Genomic DNA, 16,249 nt, shown 5'->3' on the forward strand with positions numbered 1-16,249 from the left:
ACCCTCTTTTTTGTTGACGGGGGGCCTGACTCTAGAAGGTAAGGTAAATGAGTAATAGAAAGGAAGGACAGAGAGTCAAGGCTACCCCTCACTTTGAGGCACAGGAAGTGCGAAAAGACCTACAGGTGGCTAGGAATTATTGTGAACTAGCCATTGAAAATGTACAATTGTCTCAAATCTTTCATCAACTTCTGTCTCAGGACGGGATATACAATTCACCTGCATAAGTGATCCATTATACTAGTCACACTTAAAGCATCATTTGGTGGTATGCTCTACAAAAATACCTTGCATGCCTACTTGCCATACATGGTCCCTTCTATTGAACCATGAACCCAATTACACCATATTCACATTATTACTTCACTGTACAATACTGCTCCACACGTCATCCCCCCGACCATAATGTCACATCCAGTCGATTATTTTAATCACTTTTTCCTGAAAAATTATCACTTCATTTCCCGACACGCAGTCTACTATTAATAACTGAGGAGTAACGGTAAGCTAGTGCATATGCACAGCTCGTATAACGTTATTGTTCATGTCAATAAAGTTGTGTCATAAATTAGACTCCTTGGGTTCTGCGCATGCGCGCACTTTAAGCCACTGATCCCTGGACTCTACAGCTCGGGCTGCATGGTAAGTGATTTCCGCGATCGCCCTCGATCACTCGCTCTACTGGTTGTCTCACAACCCCCGTCACCCACATGTATGCCTTGCTCAAACGCATACAATACCTGCATGGCACTCTAATCCTTTAACAAGTAATCCTCCAAAAAGCAACGCTGGTGACGCAGCATTTATTGTTAGGCAACATCACGCGTCCCAAGAAACGGACTCTTCGTGCCCTGTACGGCCTTCATATTCAACATCATGAACTCGTTTGTGATGGCACAACGGCACTATCAACGCCAAGTTCTAATTTTTGACAACTACTTTCTATGATAAAGTAACGCACATGACACAGTGGTTTGTTGCTAGGCAACATCACGCGCCCAACAAACAGACCCTTTATGCCCTACTTGCCTTTATATCTAACATTACGCACTTGCTTGGGATGTTGCAAAGACTCAACCGGATGACACATTTTTCAAGCAGGCCTAACAATATCCTTCTATTTTGCCTCTATAGCAACCACCAGAGTGTTTAAGAAATGTTGCCTGTACATGAGACAGCTTCCCAGTAAACTACTTCTCAAGACGCCACCCACCATTATAGGTAGGTGCTAACCTACAGCCCTTCTTCCAACCCTATACACTAGGTTTTTTGATCATTCAGCCAAATACCCACTTTTTAAACAACATTTTATTCTTGATCTTTTCAGATGAATAGGCACATCTGCTTCTACAAGGAGAAGGTCCCGGTAGTGGTTCTGTGTTGTGTTGACAGTGCCGCTCCTGGAAATATCTTTGAGATGCCCTGCACTGGAGTGGGGAGAGCTGTGGACACACTATTGGGCCTAACTCCATTCGACGGTCCAGGGCTTTACTTGAAGGTGAGGATTTGGGCATCGAGAAGAGGGCATCCTTGCGTTATGCTGTTGATTCTTCTGTGCGACCCCCCACTTAGGACTATCTGTATTTTGAAGGTGGGGCAGGTTGGATGGCCAAGGGAAATAAATGACAGGTAAAGCTGTCCTTTCAAAAAGCAGAGCCAAATACCAAAGGGAGTTCTGGTATCCCAGCTCTCAGCTCTGATCAAGGTAGCAGAGATAAAATGGCTACTGCAAGTGGCAATTCCTTGAGCGCGGAAGGAGGGGACCCCTAGAGTCCGGCAGTGAACATGCACACTAAATGACCAAAATGAAATCGGGCTTTGACTCAGTAAATAGTAAACTGGACAATATGGCCTTTAAAATGGATCACATGCAACAGCATATAGAGATGGAAAACTGCAGGATGTCGGAGACGGACCACTGCATTGTTGCACTTGAGGACACTAGTGCTGAGATGGGCCATAACCTTTGCTCACTGCAGAAAGATGTTAGAGGAATCAAGCTGAAGAATGAAGATCTGCAGGCGAGGTCTCAGCATAATAATATCTGGTTGACAGGGACCCTTGAGTCAGTCCTGCAGCAGAATATGGAAACCTTCATGGAGGACCTTGTCAACGAAGTATTTACAGATATATCACTGTTCCTACAATTTTTGGTAGGGGAATCCCATCGAGTACCTCCATTGGTTCAGAAACCTGACCATAACCCTCACCCAGTGATAGCACGTTTGTTGAATTATTGAGTCAGGTATGCAATACTTCTCAGGGCTGGAGAGCTTGCCAATGTCCAGTATCAGGGGTTGGACTTTTATTCTGATTTTACTTCAGCAGTGCAGCAGGACAAAGTTTCCTTTTTGCATTGAAGCACAAGCTGCGTGACCATGGCCTACAGTACGCTATGCTATACTCGGCGAGAATCAGGGTGGTTCACAACAAAAAAAAAAAACTTTTTTACAGATCCAGCAGAAGTTATTTCATTCCTGGTGTCTTTACAGAAGCGATGACTGGACTTTGAAGGAGTGCTTTAGTGTGATCTGATGTGACTCACTATCTATTATATTCCACCAGTCTGCAGGTCTTTATGCAATGATGTTGCGTACCTTTGTTGCATGCATGGTGTTCTAGGGATCCCATGTTATGTAATGTTTTCTGGGGGTGAGTCTATAAACTCAAGAATGTAACGATGGAGTCCATTCTGATGATGTTTTAGGTCTGGCTGGGTGCGGTTGCTCAACCTTGTCTCCTGGCTGGACAGGCAGTGTTCTTAGCGTCTCATGGTTGTTACACGGTTGTAGGTTTTGGGGTTTTCTGGTATGGCTATGTTGACGATCACTGCAAGTTGGGGTTTGGTGGTGGGTGTGGTAGTGGTGGTGATGGAGCAGGGGGTTGTTATAAGTAAACTTTGGTTTGCATTATGGTGGGCGGTATTTGAGACCACTTTGTTAAGAGGCAGTCAAATGAGAGCATGGGCATGAATCTTTTCTGTTTATAATGACAGGACTGGGTGGGCGACTTCCTGAGGAATGTCTATTTCTCAGCTTGAACGTGAGTGGGATGAATATCCATGCTAAGATGTGCAATGTGATTGCATATTGTGAATGTCACTGGGCTAAAATAATACTGATCAGGAGACATATTTGCTAGGTGGGGTAAATGAAGCTGTGGCAAAGTCTTGTGAGGTGCCAGATTTTACACATCTTTTTCATCATATTCACGAGGTGTTATCACTCTCACACATAAGTCACTGGGGTTAAGAGAGCTTCATCAGGAGCAGGACACTGAAGGCCACTTCATGATAGTCTCTGGGGTGTTAGCCCATAAACAGGTAACATTTGTTAATATTTTTGGGCTGAATACAGATGACCTGACATTCTACATGACAATACTGGACAATTGCACTGCATAATCCCATACTTTTTTGGTGTTCGCTGGGGACTTCAATACCATCTTGGATGTAGAATTAGATAGAATCATGGGTCCGAGACTATTATCTCAGGCCGCCAGGGAGATTATGGGTGGCATGCAAGTGTTTGGGCTGTTGGAACTTTGGAGGATATTACCCATTGGGATTAGAGATCTGCAGAGGAGTGCAGCAACGCCTGGCCCCCCACAGGTGAGCCCTCCATAACATCCGCAAGGCGCAAGGCCCAAGGCCCTCTGTGAGCCCTCAGCAGCCCGCTCCCACCCCGCGCCCAGTTCCTGCTTCCCGGCTTCCTGCCTCCCAACCCGCCCATCCCCACTCCCATTGGTCCTTTGGACTGTGTGAGGGGAACCTAGCCCCACTGCTAGCGTCTCTGCGGCCCTTCTGCAGAGGAGCCCAGCAACGCCTGCCCCACCACAGGTGATCCCTCCATAACATCTGCAAGGCCCAAGGTCCTCAGTGAGCCCCCATCAGCCCGCTTCCACCCCGCGCCCATTTCCTGCTTCCCCGGCCTCCCGCCTCACGACCCGCCCATCCCGGCTCCCATTGGTCCTTAGGACTGTGTGAGGGGAACCTAGCCCCACTGCTAGCGTCTCTGCAACCCATTTGCAGAGGAGCGCAGCAACGCCTGGCCTCCCACAGGTGAGCCCTCCATAACATCTGCAAGGCCCAAGGCCCTCTGTGAGCCCCCAGCAGCCTGCTCCCACCCCGCACCCAGTTCCTGCTTCCCCAGCCTCCCGCCTCCGACCCGCCCATCCCCGCTTCCATTGGTCCTTAGAACCATGGGATCAGGAAGCCTGCCGGTGAGTCCGACCATCTAGGCCTCTAACTTTATCTCCCCCACCAGGCCAGAGGCCCCCCAGGCCCAGGTGCAGCCCCATCAGCCCCGCTCCCCAGTTCGCCTCCTCTCCGTGTTTCCCTTCCAGCCCGCCCACTCCCTGATTGGTACCCTATCTAGGTCACAACCGACTCTCCCAGGGCAGCCCTTCTGCCTGTGCAGCCCTGCGGCTAAGGGCCCCAAGGCCAAGTGCGGCTCCAACAGAGGCGGCCACAAGAAGTGTCAGCCGGTGTCTGCAGGGGAAGCAGTGGCCGGCCGTCAACCATCACCTACAAGGACCAGTAAGGTAGGAGTGGCCCGGGTCAGGAGTAGAGCAACTACTCTACCCCAGACTCCGAGCCAGTTACCAAACCCAAAGTAAAGAAGATGATTGCATTGTATGATGTTTAGATTGCATGATTAGGCCTCTCAAATCTAGCAGGAGTTCTGTCTCCAAATTGCATTGTATGATGTTTAGATTGCATGATTAGGCCTCTCAAATTTTGCAGGGGTTCTGTCTCCAAATTGTATTGTATGATGTTTGGATTGCACTGATAGGCCTCTCTCCCACTATACAGGTCTCTCAAATCTAGCAGGGGTTATTTCTCCAAATTGCATTATATGATGTTTAGATTGCACTGATAGGCCTCTTTCCCACTATACAGGTCTCTCAAACTTAGCGGGGTCTCTGTCTCCAAACTGCTTTGTATGATGCTTAGATTGCACTGATAGGCCTCTTTCACACTACACAGATCACTCAAATTTAGCAGGGGTTCTGTCTCCAAATTGCATTGTATGATGTTTAGATTGCACTGATAGGCCTCTCTCCCACTATACAGGTCTCTCAAATCTAGCAGCGGTTCTTTCTCCAAATTGCATTATATGATGCTTAGATTGCACTGATAGGCCTCTCTCCCACTATACAGGTCTCTCAAACTTAGCGGGGTCTCTGTCTCCAAACTGCATTGTATGATGCTTAGATTGCACTGATAGGCCTCTTTCACACTACACAGATCACTCAAATTTAGCAGGGGTTCTGTCTCCAAATTGCATTGTATGATGTTTAGATTGCACTGGTAGGCCTCTCTCCCACTATACAGGTCTCTCAAATCTAGCAGGGGTTCTGTCTCCAAATTGCATTGTATGATGTTTAGATTGCACTGATAGGCCTCTCTCCAACTATACAGGTCTCTCAAATCTAGCAGGGGTTCTTTCTCCAAATTGCATTATATGATGCTTAGATTGCACTGATAGGCCTCTCTCCCACTATACAGGTCTCTCAAATTTAGCAGGAGTTCTTTCTCCAAATTTTATTATATGATGCTTAGATTGCACTGATAGACCTCTCTCCCACTATACAGGTCTCTCAAATTTAGCAGGGGTTCTATCTCCAAATTGCATTGTATGATGTTTAGATTGCACTGATAGGCCTCTCTCCCACTATACAGGTCTCCCAAACTTAGCGGGGTCTCTGTCTCCAAACTGCATTGTATGATGATTAGATTGCACTGATAGGCCTCTCTCACACTACACAGGTCACTCAAATTTAGCAGGGGTTCTGTCTCCAAATTGCATTGGATGATGTTTAGATTGCACTGATAGGCCTCTCTCCCACTATACAGGTATCTCAAATTTGAGCAGGGTCTCTGTCTCCAACCTGCACTGTATGATCCTTAGATTGCAGTGATTGGCCGCTCTCCCACTATACAGGTCTCTCAAATTTTAGCAAGGGCTCTGTCTCCAAACTGCCTTGTATGATGCTTAGATCGCACTGATAGGCCTCTCACACCTAGCAGGGGCTCTGTCTTGAAACCGCGCTATGTGATGTTTAGACTGCATGGTTAGGCAACTCTCCCACTGTACAGGTCTCTCAAATCTAGCAGGGGATCTGTCTCCAAACTGCATTGTGTGATGTTTAGATTGCACTGATAGGACTCTCTCCCACTGTACAGGTCTCTCAAATAACCTAACTGTGCTTAGTTCAGTACTCTATCAACCCTGGAAACCCACCACAACCTAACTCAACTAAGTCACATTCCAGCAGACCGTTAACACCCTAAACCCCCGACAGTGCACCCTTAGGAAACACACCATACCCACTGACAGAAAAGTAACACTGAGCCAGACTACACCCCAACGTATCCAGAGAAGGTAAACCGAGGTCACTGCGAAAGCACAACACAGCATAGAGGACCAGCTACCTTACTACACCTGCACTTAAACTGGAATATGGCCCGACCCAGAAAAGGACGCTGAGAAAGAGAACAAGATGTTGCAACAAGAGACGCGAACACACAACACCGACAGAACCCACAAGAAGCAGCCCCATTGGAAGGAAACACGCCTAACACAGCCATAACCGGAACAAAATCTACAAAAGAAAAATCCTTATACCTCACACCCTACCTCGCAACAACCACGGTACACCGACACCCCAACACAGAAACCTCGAAATATGCAAAACATTTCCTGAAACACGCGGAAAAAAGATCGGAGCACCCAACAAGAGAGTGGGAGGGCTCCGACCTCATTACCCCTTACCTCACAAGAACAGAGGGGCAACATCGATTTCCACTACATCCCGCACAATACGACGAAGCACCAACAACCAACAATTCCACCCCCCACCCAAAAATCGGACTCAATGAAGAAACCACCGCTGACCCTCATCCGAGCACCATCACAGCAGAAACACCAAGACTAATCATCCCGGTTATCAACTTATTGGACCGCTTCAATGAAGAAGTGGCCGTCGCCGTTCTTCATCAAACCAACATCAATGCGGAAACACCACGAACAGACAATTACAACCTTGAACAACAAATAAACTCAAAACAAAATCTCACACAGAAAATCCACTGTAACCTAATAAACGCAAGTTCAATGTCCAAACATTCAACTGAAATATACAACCTCCTGTCAGAAGGAGGCATAGACATCCTATTTGTAACCGAAACATGGATAGACGACAACTACAAGATCACCCTCAACAACTGCCTGATATACAGACCACCAACCTATGATGCGACTTTCATAGATGCTTTCACAGAAGCAATCACCATCCTAGCCATCAAATACAACCATCTGATCATCCTCAGAGATTTTAACATCTGGTTCGATGAAGAAACCACAACTACACAAAAATCCTTAACCGCCCAACTAGCAGCCATGAACCTACAACAACTAATCAAAGGAGCAACCCACTCAGCAGGGCACACATTTAACACAATCTTCGCCAACAAGGATCTCATCACCACGGCACCCCCAATTCAAATACTTGGGGCGACCACCTCATCATTCCATTCATAATCATTCATAATCACAACGGCCGCTACAACAAAAAAGCAACAAGAAAAACCTAACCGAGCTCATGGAAGAAGCAGACCTAGACAATAAAGTTACCCTACTTCATACCTGGATCGCAACAACCCTAGATGACATTGCCAAAGAAAAGCCCTTCACCCCATCACGTAAGAAAACTACAGCAAAATGGTTCACCCCACTACTCGATGCCATGAAAAGAAAAAAACAAAAACTAGAATCTGAATGGAGGACCAACAACACCACTGCAAACAAATTGAAATTCCTACAACAGATCCGCTCATATAAAAAGGAAATACAAAAAGCGAAGAGGAAACATTACGACAACCGAATCTTCAGAGTACCAAACGCCCAAAAAGAACTATTCAAAATCATAAACGAAATAAAAAACCCACCGGGCTGCAATAACACACCAATTCCTCGGAGACCACTTCAAAAACAAAATAACCTCCATCCAACACACCATACACAACAGACCAAGCAATTACAGCTCAGACCCACCGACACCGACGAGGAACACGCAAACAAGCTACGAAATTTCCTAGAAATATCAGTTGAGGCTTTCGTCAAACTGGTAAACCAAAGCAACAAATCAGGCTCTCCTGAAGACCCTTGCCCCCCCGGACATATACAAAATAATCCTCAAACAAGGAACCCCCATGGAATACCACAGGAACCTTCTCAACCTCTCAATATCAACTGGTAAAGTACCACAGGCCTTCAAATCAGCCTACATCAAGCCGCTTCTCAAAGACACAACAGGAAACGTAGAGGACTTATCCAACTACAGACCCATCTCCAACATACCCTACATAGCCAAACTGCTAGAAACGTATGTCTACCAAATAATCCAGGAATTCATAGAAGAGCATTGCCTACTAGACCAGGCACAAGTTGGTTTCAGACCCATGAGAGGAACAGAATCAGCTCTCCTCTCAATATGGGATGACCTAAAAACAAACACAGACTCGGACAACAGTACTGCCCTGATTCTCCTTGATCTGTCTGCAGCCTTCGACACTGTCAACCACGCCATCCTCATAAAGAGATTAGAAGGACTAGGGATAACAGACACTGCCCTACTATGGATCAAATCCTTCCTAACAAACAGAACAGAAACAGTATGGATGAAACCTTTTAAATCCAAACCCAGAGACTCCACGTGCGGAATACCACAAGGATCATCCTTCTCACTGTTTCTATTCAACATCTACATGTACCTACTAATCAAACTCATCAAAAAACACGGCCTCACATGCTACAACTACGCCGACGATACTCAAATAATCTTCAACATACAAGATACCTGAGAAGAAAACACCACACTAAAGTATTGCCTTCGCGACATATTCAACTGGATGAACCTCAACCATCTCAAAATCAACCCAGGCAATCAGAGATAATGATTGTTTCAAAAAAGGAGGAACATCAACTACATCCCCTGGCCAAGGGAGCTCGGCACCACACCATCATCAAATGGAAAAAACCTAGGGGTCCTGATGGATAGCAACCTCACTCTAGAGCCACAAGTAAACTCTGTAATCAAGAAATGTTTCTTTCTCCTGCGAGCAGCAAAAAGGATCCTACTGTTCCTGTTGTTCACCAACAAAACGCTTACCATCATCGCTCTGATCATGTCCAGAGTAGACTATGCCAATAGCCTATACCTGGGCATGCCCGAACGACTTCTAAAAAAACTGCAACGCATACAAAATGCAGCAGCCAGACTCCTCCTCAAGCTACCCAGAAGAGAACACATCACACCCGCGCTAAAAATACTACACTGGCTACCACTTAAACAGCTAATAAAGTTCAAGTCCATGTGCATCACGCACAGAGCAATACGCAAACAAGGCGACAAACTACGCCTACATTAACCAACAAGAACACTAAGATCAAGCACCGACATACGCCTGGAACCAAAACCCTACAACAGAAAAAAACTCGGAGGATCCTCGTTCTCTCACCAGGCACCCAAAACCTAGAACTACCTACCTAAAAATATACGGAACACAACAAACCACCTAGCATCCTAGCATTCAGGAAACTCCTCAAATCATGGCACTTCACAGCGTAACCACAACAGAGACGCACTAGAATGCGCAGACATTAAAACAACTGTGAAAAAAACTCCAACCTCGGCCACTCTCAAATTGGGCAAACACTCAAACCAAAGAACCAACCACTCAACAGAGCATAAGATATCATGGAAAATAGCCACTAAAGGAAGTCTCCAGAGACTGATCACATACTTAGACCCAGACGAAAGCCCTCAAGTGACTCACCCACTCGTATGTACCAGACGGACAATACCCAGACCGGCAGATAGAATTGTGAATGTTAGCATGGCCACACTTAGAAGGAGTTGTGGATATTGGCCGATGTCGCATCTGGATGGGACTTTGAATGTTGGAATGCTCGCACTTGGGTGAATCCTGAATGTCAACATGCCTACACTTGGATGGACCATACCCAGACCGGCAGACGCATTTAGATAGAATTGTGAATGTTAGCATGGCCACACTTAGATGGAGTTGTGGATATTGGCCGGCGTCGCATCTGGATGGGACTTTGAATGTTGGCATGCCTGCACTTGGATAGAATTATGAATACTGTCCTGCGTCGCATCTAGATAGGACTCTGAATATTGGCATGCCCGCACCTACGCTAAACTTGAAGACTAGCACAGGCCACACTTAGAATTGTGGACAATTGGCCTGCGTCGCATCTAGATAGGATTGATTGAGGGATAACATGCTCGCGCCTAGATGAAACTTGAATGTTAGCAGGTGCCACACTTAGAATTGTGAATACCAGCCGAGTAGCATCCAGATTAAGTTATGAATGTTAGCCTGCCCACACCTAGACAGATTTCTAAACACTAGCCAGCGCCGCACCTGTGAAGGCAAACAAGTGCCACACTTAGACAAAACTGTGAATGTTAGCATACTAAAGGTCATGTAACCCACTAACAAACATAAGCTCAAACTCTGCATACTTATCTCACTCAAAAAACTCACACACCCATCTCTCGCACAACAAGCCGCACGCACTTCACAACACTGCAACAACACATAAGCCGGAGCAACAGCACACGCGGACTGACACTGATCCAATACCCGCACCAAAGCTCAGCACCCGGTGTACACCGAGTTGAAGCTGCCAACAGAACACCACTCCTCTTACTATCCTACTCCCTCTTCACCCTACTAACCAACCCCCCCACCCCTTATCACTTACAGATCCGTCAGAGTGCCTGGGGACCAATTTCGTTGGTGACGGTGCACGGTACAAATACCTTTAACATTTAACATTTTTACATTACTCATTTTATTCCTCGCTGTCCGATATGAGGTCCCAGATTGATTCTATACTAACAGGGCCTAACTAAGTACATGCTACCAGGGAAGGACTCCTCCTACCTAGGACACTGCCTGACCACTTTCTGATCCTATGGAAATGGATGATGGATGGTATGGTGATAAGTAGACCTTATTGACATTTTAAAGCACAGACATTATTAGATGTTGTATTTCGGAGTGAAATTTTGAAGGTTAGAAATTCCTTCTTCGCAACGAATGTAGGCTTTGTGTCATCTATAGGGACTGTGTGGGAGACATTTAAGATTTATCTCAGGGGTTGCTACATTGCCCTGGAGAATGCCATGATTAAGGGAATATGCAGACAATTAGCAGAACTGGAAATAGACCTGAAATCGATACGAGATGCTGAATGGTCTCGTAGTGAGAGTACTCTGGTCGCAATCAAAACAGTGCTAGGTCATTTAAGGCCCGAAGCGGACAGGGAGGTGGGGTACCTGTCTGCCCCGCGTTTTGAGCAAGTATGGAGAAGAGGGTCACACAGGTAGACATTTGGCAAATGTACTACAATGTGAAAGAGTTATGGCGACATTGTGGTGATTAGTGCAGAGGATGGGTCCTTTCAAACAGATCCTGACTTTATACTGGGGGTGTTTCAACATTTTTATAGGAAGTTTTATGCAGAGCGAGCGGTTCCTCACCCGGATGTGTTATATTCATTTTTGCATGAGGTCCCATTACCCACCCTTGGTAGTGAGGCCAGAGATGCATTGGATGCCCCTATTACCACTGAGGGCATCAAGGCAGCGATCAAGGGCCTCCAGGTGTCTAAGGCCCCTGGTTCAGATGGTATCACAGCAGAATTCTTTAGGCAATTTGGACCCATGTGGTGAGATATTTAATGGAGGTATGGCAGGAGGTTCTGAAAATGGGGAGCTTGCCCCCTACTATGCGAGAGGGAATTATCTCTGTGATCCTAAAGCCAGGCGAAGAACCCGTGGACTGTGCTTACTACAGGCTGATTTCTCTAATAAATCCTGATACCAAAATTTCCTCTAAAACATTAGCTGATACATTTCTCCCTTAAATGCCCTCAATTGTACATTTGGACCAGTCCGACTTTGTCCTGGATCGCTCTAAGGCTATTAATCTGCAGCGTTTGAAATGCTGGCACAAATCGGCCCTGATGGGCAAGCACTTGGGGCATTCATCGATATGTAAAATGCTTTTGACTTGGTTTCATGTGAGTACCTCTTTAAGGCCTTGGAGAGGGTGGGGTTCATACCTTATTTCCTAACGTGCATTAAACTGTTGTACATTGATGTCACGGCGCATATAGGCCTATTTGGCAAGCGTTCTGATTAGTTCTATTTGGGCCGTGGAATGCCTCAAGAGTGCCCTCTTTCTCTGCTCCTGTTTAAGGTCACCATGGAGCCACTGGCAATCTGTTTACAGATGCGGGCAGTCTATTTACAGATGCTGCATTAGCAGTGATACTTAGTGCATGGGGGAGTAAGGGAGCTGATCTCAATTTACGCGGACGATATAGTGCTGTGCATCAAGGACCCCATGTGTAATCTGCCACCCCTAGTGCATGAAATAGAAAACTTCGGTGAAAGGTTCAATCTGCAGGTAAACTGGACACAATCTAGTTTCTTTCCCCTAAATGATGGCACTAAGGAACCACTAGGGATGGGATCCTTTCGTTGGGAACAATCCTCGGTTCAGTATTTGGGAGTGAAGGTCAGTAGAATTCAGGTTACTCTGCTGAGGGAGAATCATCTTGCTTACTTTGATCAAATTAAAAGGAAGGTTGACCGTTGGATCGTTATACCACTCTGTCTGGTTAGCCGAATGGCTCTTATGAAAATGGTTAGGCTCCCTAAAATGTTGTATTTTGTTCTTAATATTCCAGTGTGGCACGGAGTTAATTTTTTGAAAACACAGAGAGTTAGTTGGGAAACCTTACTAGGCTGTCTGATCACTGGGAGTGGAATGCACCAGACATACAACTATACTTCCTGGTGGCTCAGATCTCATTTGTATAATTCTGGATGCAGGCTCATTGCCTTTTCCACAAACACGGATTGAGAGGAAATTGATGCATCACTATTCCCTGCAAGGTGCTCTTGTTTCCAGATGATCAGTGTAAGTTTGATCTGGTGTCATGCACACTTTTTACATGGAGGTGGCTACGTAGTTGCCTACAGATCCAGTCACCGTATACTCCTGAATTGGGCATTTGGGGGATTCATGGGTCTGACTCCAACGTGTGACATTGCAATACCATCCCCGTGGTACCAACTGGGGATACATTATATGTTCGATTTCTATCCTAACAGGGTGTTTGTCTCTTGGGCACATGACAAGCGAAGTTAAGTTGGGATTTTAGACTAACATTTCAATATTACCAAATTCAAACGTCTATTCGACATGGCCTCCGGTATTCCCCTCGGAACAAGCTGTCTTTTCTATTCTAAAGAACTTTGTTAATTCAGCAAACACGAGGAGGGTGGTCTCTGTTGTATACCAGATGGCACACGAGAATGTGCCGAGTGAAGCACTGCATGTAGGATGAAATGGGAGACGGATGTCGGGATGTAATCAGGGCTCAAGTCGAGGGTACACGCGGGGGGGGGGCGGAGTCCCCCCACTTTATTCAGAGGGTGGACTCAGTCCCCCCAGCAATGAGAAAGATTGAATGTCCTCTTTGAATTTATGAATTAACACCGACCTCGGGGATCAGACCTCGGGGATCAGACCGCAGTTGGCAGATTGGTAGGCCGGAGACGTCACGACTGCACTATATAACCTGATGAAAAATAAAACAGCTAAAAGTGAGATGTCCCATTTCAGTACTGCACGACCCAGGGAAAATATTTGTATTGAGTTTAAAACATGCACACATTTTAAAGTTTTCAAAAATACTATTAGAAGAAAATATCCTCTCTTGGTTTTGTGTGTGTGTTGATTTTATGAAAGGCAAATGCCATTCGTCCTGTTCAATTTGGGTGGTTATGCAAAGGCAATTTAATAAAATGTGCATATTTCACCATGATATGCTCATTGCTGGCGACGTCACATCCCATTGTGTTTGTTGATGAGTCCTCCCACTTTAATTTTTAGGACTTCACCCCTGGATGTAATAGGTGACAGACTTTGGAAATATATGTGTAAATACACGCAGAGGGTCGCTCAGAACACGAGGTTCAAGCTAATTCCGTTCAAAACTTTTCATATAGCATATATATACCATTCAAGGCAGCTAACGGTTAATAGGATAGCAGACAGCAGTTGCCCTAGATGTAAAGACCGCAAAACTGGGTTCCTAAATATGCTTTGGAGGTATCTGATGCTATCCACATTCTGGGAACAAGTTGTGGAAATGACAGTCCAAATGATTGGGCAGGTGGTCCCATGGGAAATACTGACCTGTTTATTTTGGTTGATGCCTGGCATCTCCAAAGGATCTAGGAAACTATTGTCTATTTGCATGTTGATAGCTAGGAGTTGAAAATGGATGCTTTGGTCGAGCTCATCCCTTCCCACGAGAACTATGCGGCTGTCAGATTCAACGTGGTGTTGTGATGCAGAGTTGTGGCACTGCTCCTTGTTATCAAAGAGATCTAGGCCCAGCAACATTTGGGAGCCATTTAAAGCATTTCATAGGAGCTGGGGACCTGAGAGAACCTCAAGCTAACAAATATGGGTCTTGAGGAGTGGACGGGGATATACCTGCAGGGAGGAGTGTTGACGATAGAGGTGAACCCTTCCTTCAAGATCACATCATCCCTCAAGCCTAGGAGATTTCTCCCTACCATGCATCGTTTTGTACGCATGTGGGTTTTTGAGGAACATGGGGTGCTGCATCATGATCCGGGTTTGTAGTCGACTTGCTCTAGAAAATGTTGGAATCCCATTTACCTGGTTTGCGACTTTCCATGTTGTGTACGGTACGCCGTACCAGTTTTTGCTTTGGTACTGTCTCTGATTGATGTGAAACAAATAAATAAAGTTTGTTTTAAAAAAAAGTCTAGCATGAAGCTATTGGTCTTTCTACCAGCGTTCTTGATCAGCAATATCAGAGCATTCCACTGGATAGTGGTAGGAATTATATTTTCATGCCACAGATGTGATTCAATGAATGGAGTGATTTCTTCTTCTGCCTCTTCTTTTATGGAGGTACCCGGGAATATGTGCTAATCACTTAGAAGGGTAAATCTTAACCTTTACTGGTTCAATATTATTAATGTAATCCACCTCATTATCGTGGACTGACCACAGATACTAGAGCGTAGACTCTATCAACTCTTGCAAATAATGCAACCATCTGCTACCCCTGGCTGTACCATTGTATCTGTTTAATTTTGAGGGCCACTAAAACTGCTTCAGTGTTACGGCTGGGGATGCTAAGTGGAGAGTTATAAGAGGTAGGCACAATTAGCTTAACTGGAAGTCCAGGGGCACCTGGGGTGCTAGGTCCTGGCAGCTCTTCGGCAGCAGATGCCAGCATGTGTCGCTGCCCTGTAATAGGTGCTTGTGAGAGACCCAGTGTTGGGGCACTTAGACATGCCACCTGACTATGCCCGCCCACTGTCCTGGAAAGAACACTTGTGAACAAGTGAATAATGTCCTTTTCGGAGTCCACATCTTATTTTTCATACGACTTTTCAGTTATTGCCAGGGGCCATACTAAAGAGGACAACCCACCAGTTACCGTTTCCCTCTGGAATTTAATGTGTCCCTTCAATCGATCATTAGAATATTTTAGCCGTCTTATCTTTGATGTATTTTGTCCTGTTATTGCATATTACCTACACTGTCTAGAGCTTGCTATTCTATTCTGCGCCTGTACAGCATGCCTTAGAGCTAGCAGTTTATCCAGATGAAAATGACCCTCTTGTGAAACTGGGTGTGGCTATAATATTTCTATAAGCACAAAAGTGATGGGTGGAAGGTTTTGAATGAATCTGAACCACTGGCATTGCTCTGGGCAACCTCCCACACAACCGTTTTTTAGCCCATCTGCGCCATTGCAAAAGGGGTCCAGCCATATGCAAATCAGTCAGGTACTGCCACAAATGGTAGCAGCCCAGCCCGAAATGCTAGGACAGGTCCCCTCTGCACGGAAACACAAGCAACCCCAGGCATGTTTCGGCCTTGTTGGGCCTCCTCAGTAAGGTGCAGCTTGGACCCCTATGGCGCAGCGAGCAAGGGACCCACGTCTGAAGGGTTACCCAGAGCTTTGCCCGTGGTTATGATGAATTAAAAACCTTCCAGACATCACATTTCTGTTTTGCTAAAGTCACCCCGAGTGGGACGGGTATGCCCAGATGTGGGTCCCAAGTCTGCCGGGCCTAGAGACCCAAGCTA

Source organism: Ambystoma mexicanum, chromosome 9, assembly GCF_040938575.1.
Source record: "Ambystoma mexicanum isolate Mex_15411 chromosome 9, UKY_AmexF1_1, whole genome shotgun sequence".
In the NCBI taxonomy this organism is placed as follows: Eukaryota; Metazoa; Chordata; class Amphibia; order Caudata; family Ambystomatidae; genus Ambystoma; species Ambystoma mexicanum.